This window comes from Ascaphus truei, unplaced genomic scaffold (assembly GCF_040206685.1).
Source record: "Ascaphus truei isolate aAscTru1 unplaced genomic scaffold, aAscTru1.hap1 HAP1_SCAFFOLD_1953, whole genome shotgun sequence".
Classification (NCBI taxonomy): domain Eukaryota; kingdom Metazoa; phylum Chordata; class Amphibia; order Anura; family Ascaphidae; genus Ascaphus; species Ascaphus truei.
Window position 1 is genome coordinate 47,115 of NW_027454858.1, and position 9,583 is coordinate 56,697.

The following is a 9,583-nucleotide window of genomic DNA, read 5'->3' on the forward strand; positions in this document are numbered from 1 at the left end:
ATATACCTGCTGTGTTATATACACCTCCTCCTGCACACACAGCGTGTCCCTCTAACCTCACATATACCTGCTGTGTTATATACACCTCCTCCTGCACACACAGCGTGTCCCTCTAACCTCACATATACCTGCTGTGTTATATACACCTCCTCCTCCTGCACACACAGCGTGTCCCTCTAACCTCACATATACCTGCTGTGTTATATACACCTCCTCCTGCACACACAGCGTGTCCCTCTAACCTCACATATACCTGCTGTGTTATATACACCTCCTCCTCCTGCACACACAGCGTGTCCCTCTAACCTCACATATACCTGCTGTGTTATATACACCTCCTCCTCCTGCACACACAGCGTGTCCCTCTAACCTCACATATACCTGCTGTGTTATATACACTCCTCCTCCTGCACACACAGCGTGTCCCTCTAACCTCACATATACCTGCTGTGTTATATACACCTCCTCCTGCACACACAGCGTGTCCCTCTAACCTCACATATACCTGCTGTGTTATATACACCTCCTCCTGCACACACAGCGTGTCCCTCTAACCTCACATATACCTGCTGTGTTATATACACCTCCTCCTGCACACACAGCGTGTCCCTCTAACCTCACATATACCTGCTGTGTTATATACACCTCCTCCTCCTGCACACACAGCGTGTCCCTCTAACCTCACATATACCTGCTGTGTTATATACACCTCCTCCTGCACACACAGCGTGTCCCTCTAACCTCACATATACCTGCTGTGTTATATACACCTCCTCCTCCTGCACACACAGCGTGTCCCTCTAACCTCACATATACCTGCTGTGTTATATACACCTCCTCCTCCTGCACACACAGCGTGTCCCTCTAACCTCACATATACCTGCTGTGTTATATACACCTCCTCCTCCTGCACACACAGCGTGTCCCTCTAACCTCACATATACCTGCTGTGTTATATACACCTCCTCCTCCTGCACACACAGCGTGTCCCTCTAACCTCACATATACCTGCTGTGTTATATACACCTCCTCCTCCTGCACACACAGCGTGTCCCTCTAACCTCACATATACCTGCTGTGTTATATACACCTCCTCCTCCTGCACACACAGCGTGTCCCTCTAACCTCACATATACCTGCTGTGTTATATACACCTCCTCCTCCTGCACACACAGCGTGTCCCTCTAACCTCACATATACCTGCTGTGTTATATACACCTCCTCCTCCTGCACACACAGCGTGTCCCTCTAACCTCACATATACCTGCTGTGTTATATACACCTCCTCCTCCTGCACACACAGCGTGTCCCTCTAACCTCACATATACCTGCTGTGTTATATACACCTCCTCCTGCACACACAGCGTGTCCCTCTAACCTCACATATACCTGCTGTGTTATATACACCTCCTCCTCCTGCACACACAGCGTGTCCCTCTAACCTCACATATACCTGCTGTGTTATATACACCTCCTCCTCCTGCACACACAGCGTGTCCCTCTAACCTCACATATACCTGCTGTGTTATATACACCTCCTCCTGCACACACAGCGTGTCCCTCTAACCTCACATATACCTGCTGTGTTATATACACCTCCTCCTCCTGCACACACAGCGTGTCCCTCTAACCTCACATATACCTGCTGTGTTATATACACCTCCTCCTCCTGCACACACAGCGTGTCCCTCTAACCTCACATATACCTGCTGTGTTATATACACCTCCTCCTGCACACACAGCGTGTCCCTCTAACCTCACATATACCTGCTGTGTTATATACACCTCCTCCTCCTGCACACACAGCGTGTCCCTCTAACCTCACATATACCTGCTGTGTTATATACACCTCCTCCTCCTGCACACACAGCGTGTCCCTCTAACCTCACATATACCTGCTGTGTTATATACACCTCCTCCTCCTGCACACACAGCGTGTCCCTCTAACCTCACATATACCTGCTGTGTTATATACACCTCCTCCTCCTGCACACACAGCGTGTCCCTCTAACCTCACATATACCTGCTGTGTTATATACACCTCCTCCTGCACACACAGCGTGTCCCTCTAACCTCACATATACCTGCTGTGTTATATACACCTCCTCCTCCTGCACACACAGCGTGTCCCTCTAACCTCACATATACCTGCTGTGTTATATACACCTCCTCCTCCTGCACACACAGCGTGTCCCTCTAACCTCACATATACCTGCTGTGTTATATACACCTCCTCCTCCTGCACACACAGCGTGTCCCTCTAACCTCACATATACCTGCTGTGTTATATACACCTCCTCCTGCACACACAGCGTGTCCCTCTAACCTCACATATACCTGCTGTGTTATATACACCTCCTCCTCCTGCACACACAGCGTGTCCCTCTAACCTCACATATACCTGCTGTGTTATATACACCTCCTCCTCCTGCACACACAGCGTGTCCCTCTAACCTCACATATACCTGCTGTGTTATATACACCTCCTCCTGCACACACAGCGTGTCCCTCTAACCTCACATATACCTGCTGTGTTATATACACCTCCTCCTCCTGCACACACAGCGTGTCCCTCTAACCTCACATATACCTGCTGTGTTATATACACCTCCTCCTGCACACACAGCGTGTCCCTCTAACCTCACATATACCTGCTGTGTTATATACACCTCCTCCTCCTGCACACACAGCGTGTCCCTCTAACCTCACATATACCTGCTGTGTTATATACACCTCCTCCTCCTGCACACACAGCGTGTCCCTCTAACCTCACATATACCTGCTGTGTTATATACAGTTATATACACCTCCTCCTGCACACACAGCGTGTCCCTCTAACCTCACATATACCTGCTGTGTTATATACACCTCCTCCTGCACACACAGCGTGTCCCTCTAACCTCACATATACCTGCTGTGTTATATACACCTCCTCCTCCTGCACACACAGCGTGTCCCTCTAACCTCACATATACCTGCTGTGTTATATACACCTCCTCCTCCTGCACACACAGCGTGTCCCTCTAACCTCACATATACCTGCTGTGTTATATACACCTCCTCCTCCTGCACACACAGCGTGTCCCTCTAACCTCACATATACCTGCTGTGTTATATACACCTCCTCCTCCTGCACACACAGCGTGTCCCTCTAACCTCACATATACCTGCTGTGTTATATACACCTCCTCCTGCACACACAGCGTGTCCCTCTAACCTCACATATACCTGCTGTGTTATATACACCTCCTCCTCCTGCACACACAGCGTGTCCCTCTAACCTCACATATACCTGCTGTGTTATATACACCTCCTCCTCCTGCACACACAGCGTGTCCCTCTAACCTCACATATACCTGCTGTGTTATATACACCTCCTCCTCCTGCACACACAGCGTGTCCCTCTAACCTCACATATACCTGCTGTGTTATATACACCTCCTCCTCCTGCACACACAGCGTGTCCCTCTAACCTCACATATACCTGCTGTGTTATATACACCTCCTCCTCCTGCACACACAGCGTGTCCCTCTAACCTCACATATACCTGCTGTGTTATATACACCTCCTCCTCCTGCACACACAGCGTGTCCCTCTAACCTCACATATACCTGCTGTGTTATATACACCTCCTCCTGCACACACAGCGTGTCCCTCTAACCTCACATATACCTGCTGTGTTATATACACCTCCTCCTCCTGCACACACAGCGTGTCCCTCTAACCTCACATATACCTGCTGTGTTATATACACCTCCTCCTCCTGCACACACAGCGTGTCCCTCTAACCTCACATATACCTGCTGTGTTATATACACCTCCTCCTCCTGCACACACAGCGTGTCCCTCTAACCTCACATATACCTGCTGTGTTATATACACCTCCTCCTGCACACACAGCGTGTCCCTCTAACCTCACATATACCTGCTGTGTTATATACACCTCCTCCTCCTGCACACACAGCGTGTCCCTCTAACCTCACATATACCTGCTGTGTTATATACACCTCCTCCTCCTGCACACACAGCGTGTCCCTCTAACCTCACATATACCTGCTGTGTTATATACACCTCCTCCTCCTGCACACACAGCGTGTCCCTCTAACCTCACATATACCTGCTGTGTTATATACACCTCCTCCTCCTGCACACACAGCGTGTCCCTCTAACCTCACATATACCTGCTGTGTTATATACACCTCCTCCTCCTGCACACACAGCGTGTCCCTCTAACCTCACATATACCTGCTGTGTTATATACACCTCCTCCTCCTGCACACACAGCGTGTCCCTCTAACCTCACATATACCTGCTGTGTTATATACACCTCCTCCTGCACACACAGCGTGTCCCTCTAACCTCACATATACCTGCTGTGTTATATACACCTCCTCCTCCTGCACACACAGCGTGTCCCTCTAACCTCACATATACCTGCTGTGTTATATACACCTCCTCCTCCTGCACACACAGCGTGTCCCTCTAACCTCACATATACCTGCTGTGTTATATACACCTCCTCCTCCTGCACACACAGCGTGTCCCTCTAACCTCACATATACCTGCTGTGTTATATACACCTCCTCCTCCTGCACACACAGCGTGTCCCTCTAACCTCACATATACCTGCTGTGTTATATACACCTCCTCCTGCACACACAGCGTGTCCCTCTAACCTCACATATACCTGCTGTGTTATATACACCTCCTCCTCCTGCACACAGCGTGTCCCTCTAACCTCACATATACCTGCTGTGTTATATACACCTCCTCCTCCTGCACACACAGCGTGTCCCTCTAACCTCACATATACCTGCTGTGTTATATACACCTCCTCCTGCACACACAGCGTGTCCCTCTAACCTCACATATACCTGCTGTGTTATATACACCTCCTCCTCCTGCACACACAGCGTGTCCCTCTAACCTCACATATACCTGCTGTGTTATATACACCTCCTCCTGCACACACAGCGTGTCCCTCTAACCTCACATATACCTGCTGTGTTATATACACCTCCTCCTCCTGCACACACAGCGTGTCCCTCTAACCTCACATATACCTGCTGTGTTATATACACCTCCTCCTCCTGCACACACAGCGTGTCCCTCTAACCTCACATATACCTGCTGTGTTATATACACCTCCTCCTCCTGCACACACAGCGTGTCCCTCTAACCTCACATATACCTGCTGTGTTATATACACCTCCTCCTCCTGCACACACAGCGTGTCCCTCTAACCTCACATATACCTGCTGTGTTATATACACCTCCTCCTCCTGCACACACAGCGTGTCCCTCTAACCTCACATATACCTGCTGTGTTATATACACCTCCTCCTCCTGCACACACAGCGTGTCCCTCTAACCTCACATATACCTGCTGTGTTATATACACCTCCTCCTCCTGCACACACAGCGTGTCCCTCTAACCTCACATATACCTGCTGTGTTATATACACCTCCTCCTCCTGCACACACAGCGTGTCCCTCTAACCTCACATATACCTGCTGTGTTATATACACCTCCTCCTGCACACACAGCGTGTCCCTCTAACCTCACATATACCTGCTGTGTTATATACACCTCCTCCTCCTGCACACACAGCGTGTCCCTCTAACCTCACATATACCTGCTGTGTTATATACACCTCCTCCTCCTGCACACACAGCGTGTCCCTCTAACCTCACATATACCTGCTGTGTTATATACACCTCCTCCTCCTGCACACACAGCGTGTCCCTCTAACCTCACATATACCTGCTGTGTTATATACACCTCCTCCTCCTGCACACACAGCGTGTCCCTCTAACCTCACATATACCTGCTGTGTTATATACACCTCCTCCTCCTGCACACACAGCGTGTCCCTCTAACCTCACATATACCTGCTGTGTTATATACACCTCCTCCTCCTGCACACACAGCGTGTCCCTCTAACCTCACATATACCTGCTGTGTTATATACACCTCCTCCTCCTGCACACACAGCGTGTCCCTCTAACCTCACATATACCTGCTGTGTTATATACACCTCCTCCTCCTGCACACACAGCGTGTCCCTCTAACCTCACATATACCTGCTGTGTTATATACACCTCCTCCTCCTGCACACACAGCGTGTCCCTCTAACCTCACATATACCTGCTGTGTTATATACACCTCCTCCTCCTGCACACACAGCGTGTCCCTCTAACCTCACATATACCTGCTGTGTTATATACACCTCCTCCTCCTGCACACACAGCGTGTCCCTCTAACCTCACATATACCTGCTGTGTTATATACACCTCCTCCTGCACACACAGCGTGTCCCTCTAACCTCACATATACCTGCTGTGTTATATACACCTCCTCCTCCTGCACACACAGCGTGTCCCTCTAACCTCACATATACCTGCTGTGTTATATACACCTCCTCCTCCTGCACACACAGCGTGTCCCTCTAACCTCACATATACCTGCTGTGTTATATACACCTCCTCCTGCACACACAGCGTGTCCCTCTAACCTCACATATACCTGCTGTGTTATATACACCTCCTCCTCCTGCACACACAGCGTGTCCCTCTAACCTCACATATACCTGCTGTGTTATATACACCTCCTCCTCCTGCACACACAGCGTGTCCCTCTAACCTCACATATACCTGCTGTGTTATATACACCTCCTCCTCCTGCACACACAGCGTGTCCCTCTAACCTCACATATACCTGCTGTGTTATATACACCTCCTCCTCCTGCACACACAGCGTGTCCCTCTAACCTCACATATACCTGCTGTGTTATATACACCTCCTCCTCCTGCACACACAGCGTGTCCCTCTAACCTCACATATACCTGCTGTGTTATATACACCTCCTCCTCCTGCACACACAGCGTGTCCCTCTAACCACATATACCTGCTGTGTTATATACACCTCCTCCTCCTGCACACACAGCGTGTCCCTCTAACCTCACATATACCTGCTGTGTTATATACACCTCCTCCTCCTGCACACACAGCGTGTCCCTCTAACCTCACATATACCTGCTGTGTTATATACACCTCCTCCTCCTGCACACACAGCGTGTCCCTCTAACCTCACATATACCTGCTGTGTTATATACACCTCCTCCTGCACACACAGCGTGTCCCTCTAACCTCACATATACCTGCTGTGTTATATACACCTCCTCCTCCTGCACACACAGCGTGTCCCTCTAACCTCACATATACCTGCTGTGTTATATACACCTCCTCCTGCACACACAGCGTGTCCCTCTAACCTCACATATACCTGCTGTGTTATATACACCTCCTCCTGCACACACAGCGTGTCCCTCTAACCTCACATATACCTGCTGTGTTATATACACCTCCTCCTGCACACACAGCGTGTCCCTCTAACCTCACATATACCTGCTGTGTTATATACACCTCCTCCTCCTGCACACACAGCGTGTCCCTCTAACCTCACATATACCTGCTGTGTTATATACACCTCCTCCTCCTGCACACACAGCGTGTCCCTCTAACCTCACATATACCTGCTGTGTTATATACACCTCCTCCTCCTGCACACACAGCGTGTCCCTCTAACCTCACATATACCTGCTGTGTTATATACACCTCCTCCTCCTGCACACACAGCGTGTCCCTCTAACCTCACATATACCTGCTGTGTTATATACACCTCCTCCTCCTGCACACACAGCGTGTCCCTCTAACCTCACATATACCTGCTGTGTTATATACACCTCCTCCTCCTGCACACAGCGTGTCCCTCTAACCTCACATATACCTGCTGTGTTATATACACCTCCTCCTCCTGCACACACAGCGTGTCCCTCTAACCTCACATATACCTGCTGTGTTATATACACCTCCTCCTCCTGCACACACAGCGTGTCCCTCTAACCTCACATATACCTGCTGTGTTATATACACCTCCTCCTCCTGCACACACAGCGTGTCCCTCTAACCTCACATATACCTGCTGTGTTATATACACCTCCTCCTCCTGCACACACAGCGTGTCCCTCTAACCTCACATATACCTGCTGTGTTATATACACCTCCTCCTCCTGCACACACAGCGTGTCCCTCTAACCTCACATATACCTGCTGTGTTATATACACCTCCTCCTCCTGCACACAGCGTGTCCCTCTAACCTCACATATACCTGCTGTGTTATATACACCTCCTCCTGCACACACAGCGTGTCCCTCTAACCTCACATATACCTGCTGTGTTATATACACCTCCTCCTCCTGCACACACAGCGTGTCCCTCTAACCTCACATATACCTGCTGTGTTATATACACCTCCTCCTCCTGCACACACAGCGTGTCCCTCTAACCTCACATATACCTGCTGTGTTATATACACCTCCTCCTCCTGCACACACAGCGTGTCCCTCTAACCTCACATATACCTGCTGTGTTATATACACCTCCTCCTCCTGCACACACAGCGTGTCCCTCTAACCTCACATATACCTGCTGTGTTATATACACCTCCTCCTGCACACACAGCGTGTCCCTCTAACCTCACATATACCTGCTGTGTTATATACACCTCCTCCTCCTGCACACACAGCGTGTCCCTCTAACCTCACATATACCTGCTGTGTTATATACACCTCCTCCTCCTGCACACACAGCGTGTCCCTCTAACCTCACATATACCTGCTGTGTTATATACACCTCCTCCTCCTGCACACACAGCGTGTCCCTCTAACCTCACATATACCTGCTGTGTTATATACACCTCCTCCTCCTGCACACACAGCGTGTCCCTCTAACCTCACATATACCTGCTGTGTTATATACACCTCCTCCTCCTACACACAGCGTGTCCCTCTAACCTCACATATACCTGCTGTGTTATATACACCTCCTCCTCCTGCACACACAGCGTGTCCCTCTAACCTCACATATACCTGCTGTGTTATATACACCTCCTCCTCCTGCACACACAGCGTGTCCCTCTAACCTCACATATACCTGCTGTGTTATATACACCTCCTCCTCCTGCACACACAGCGTGTCCCTCTAACCTCACATATACCTGCTGTGTTATATACACCTCCTCCTCCTGCACACACAGCGTGTCCCTCTAACCTCACATATACCTGCTGTGTTATATACACCTCCTCCTCTGCACACACAGCGTGTCCCTCTAACCTCACATATACCTGCTGTGTTATATACACCTCCTCCTCCTGCACACACAGCGTGTCCCTCTAACCTCACATATACCTGCTGTGTTATATACACCTCCTCCTCCTGCACACACAGCGTGTCCCTCTAACCTCACATATACCTGCTGTGTTATATACACCTCCTCCTCCTGCACACACAGCGTGTCCCTCTAACCTCACATATACCTGCTGTGTTATATACACCTCCTCCTGCACACACAGCGTGTCCCTCTAACCTCACATATACCTGCTGTGTTATATACACCTCCTCCTGCACACACAGCGTGTCCCTCTAACCTCACATATACCTGCTGTGTTATATACACCTCCTCCTCCTGCACACACAGCGTGTCCCTCTAACCTCACATATACCTGCTGTGTTATATACA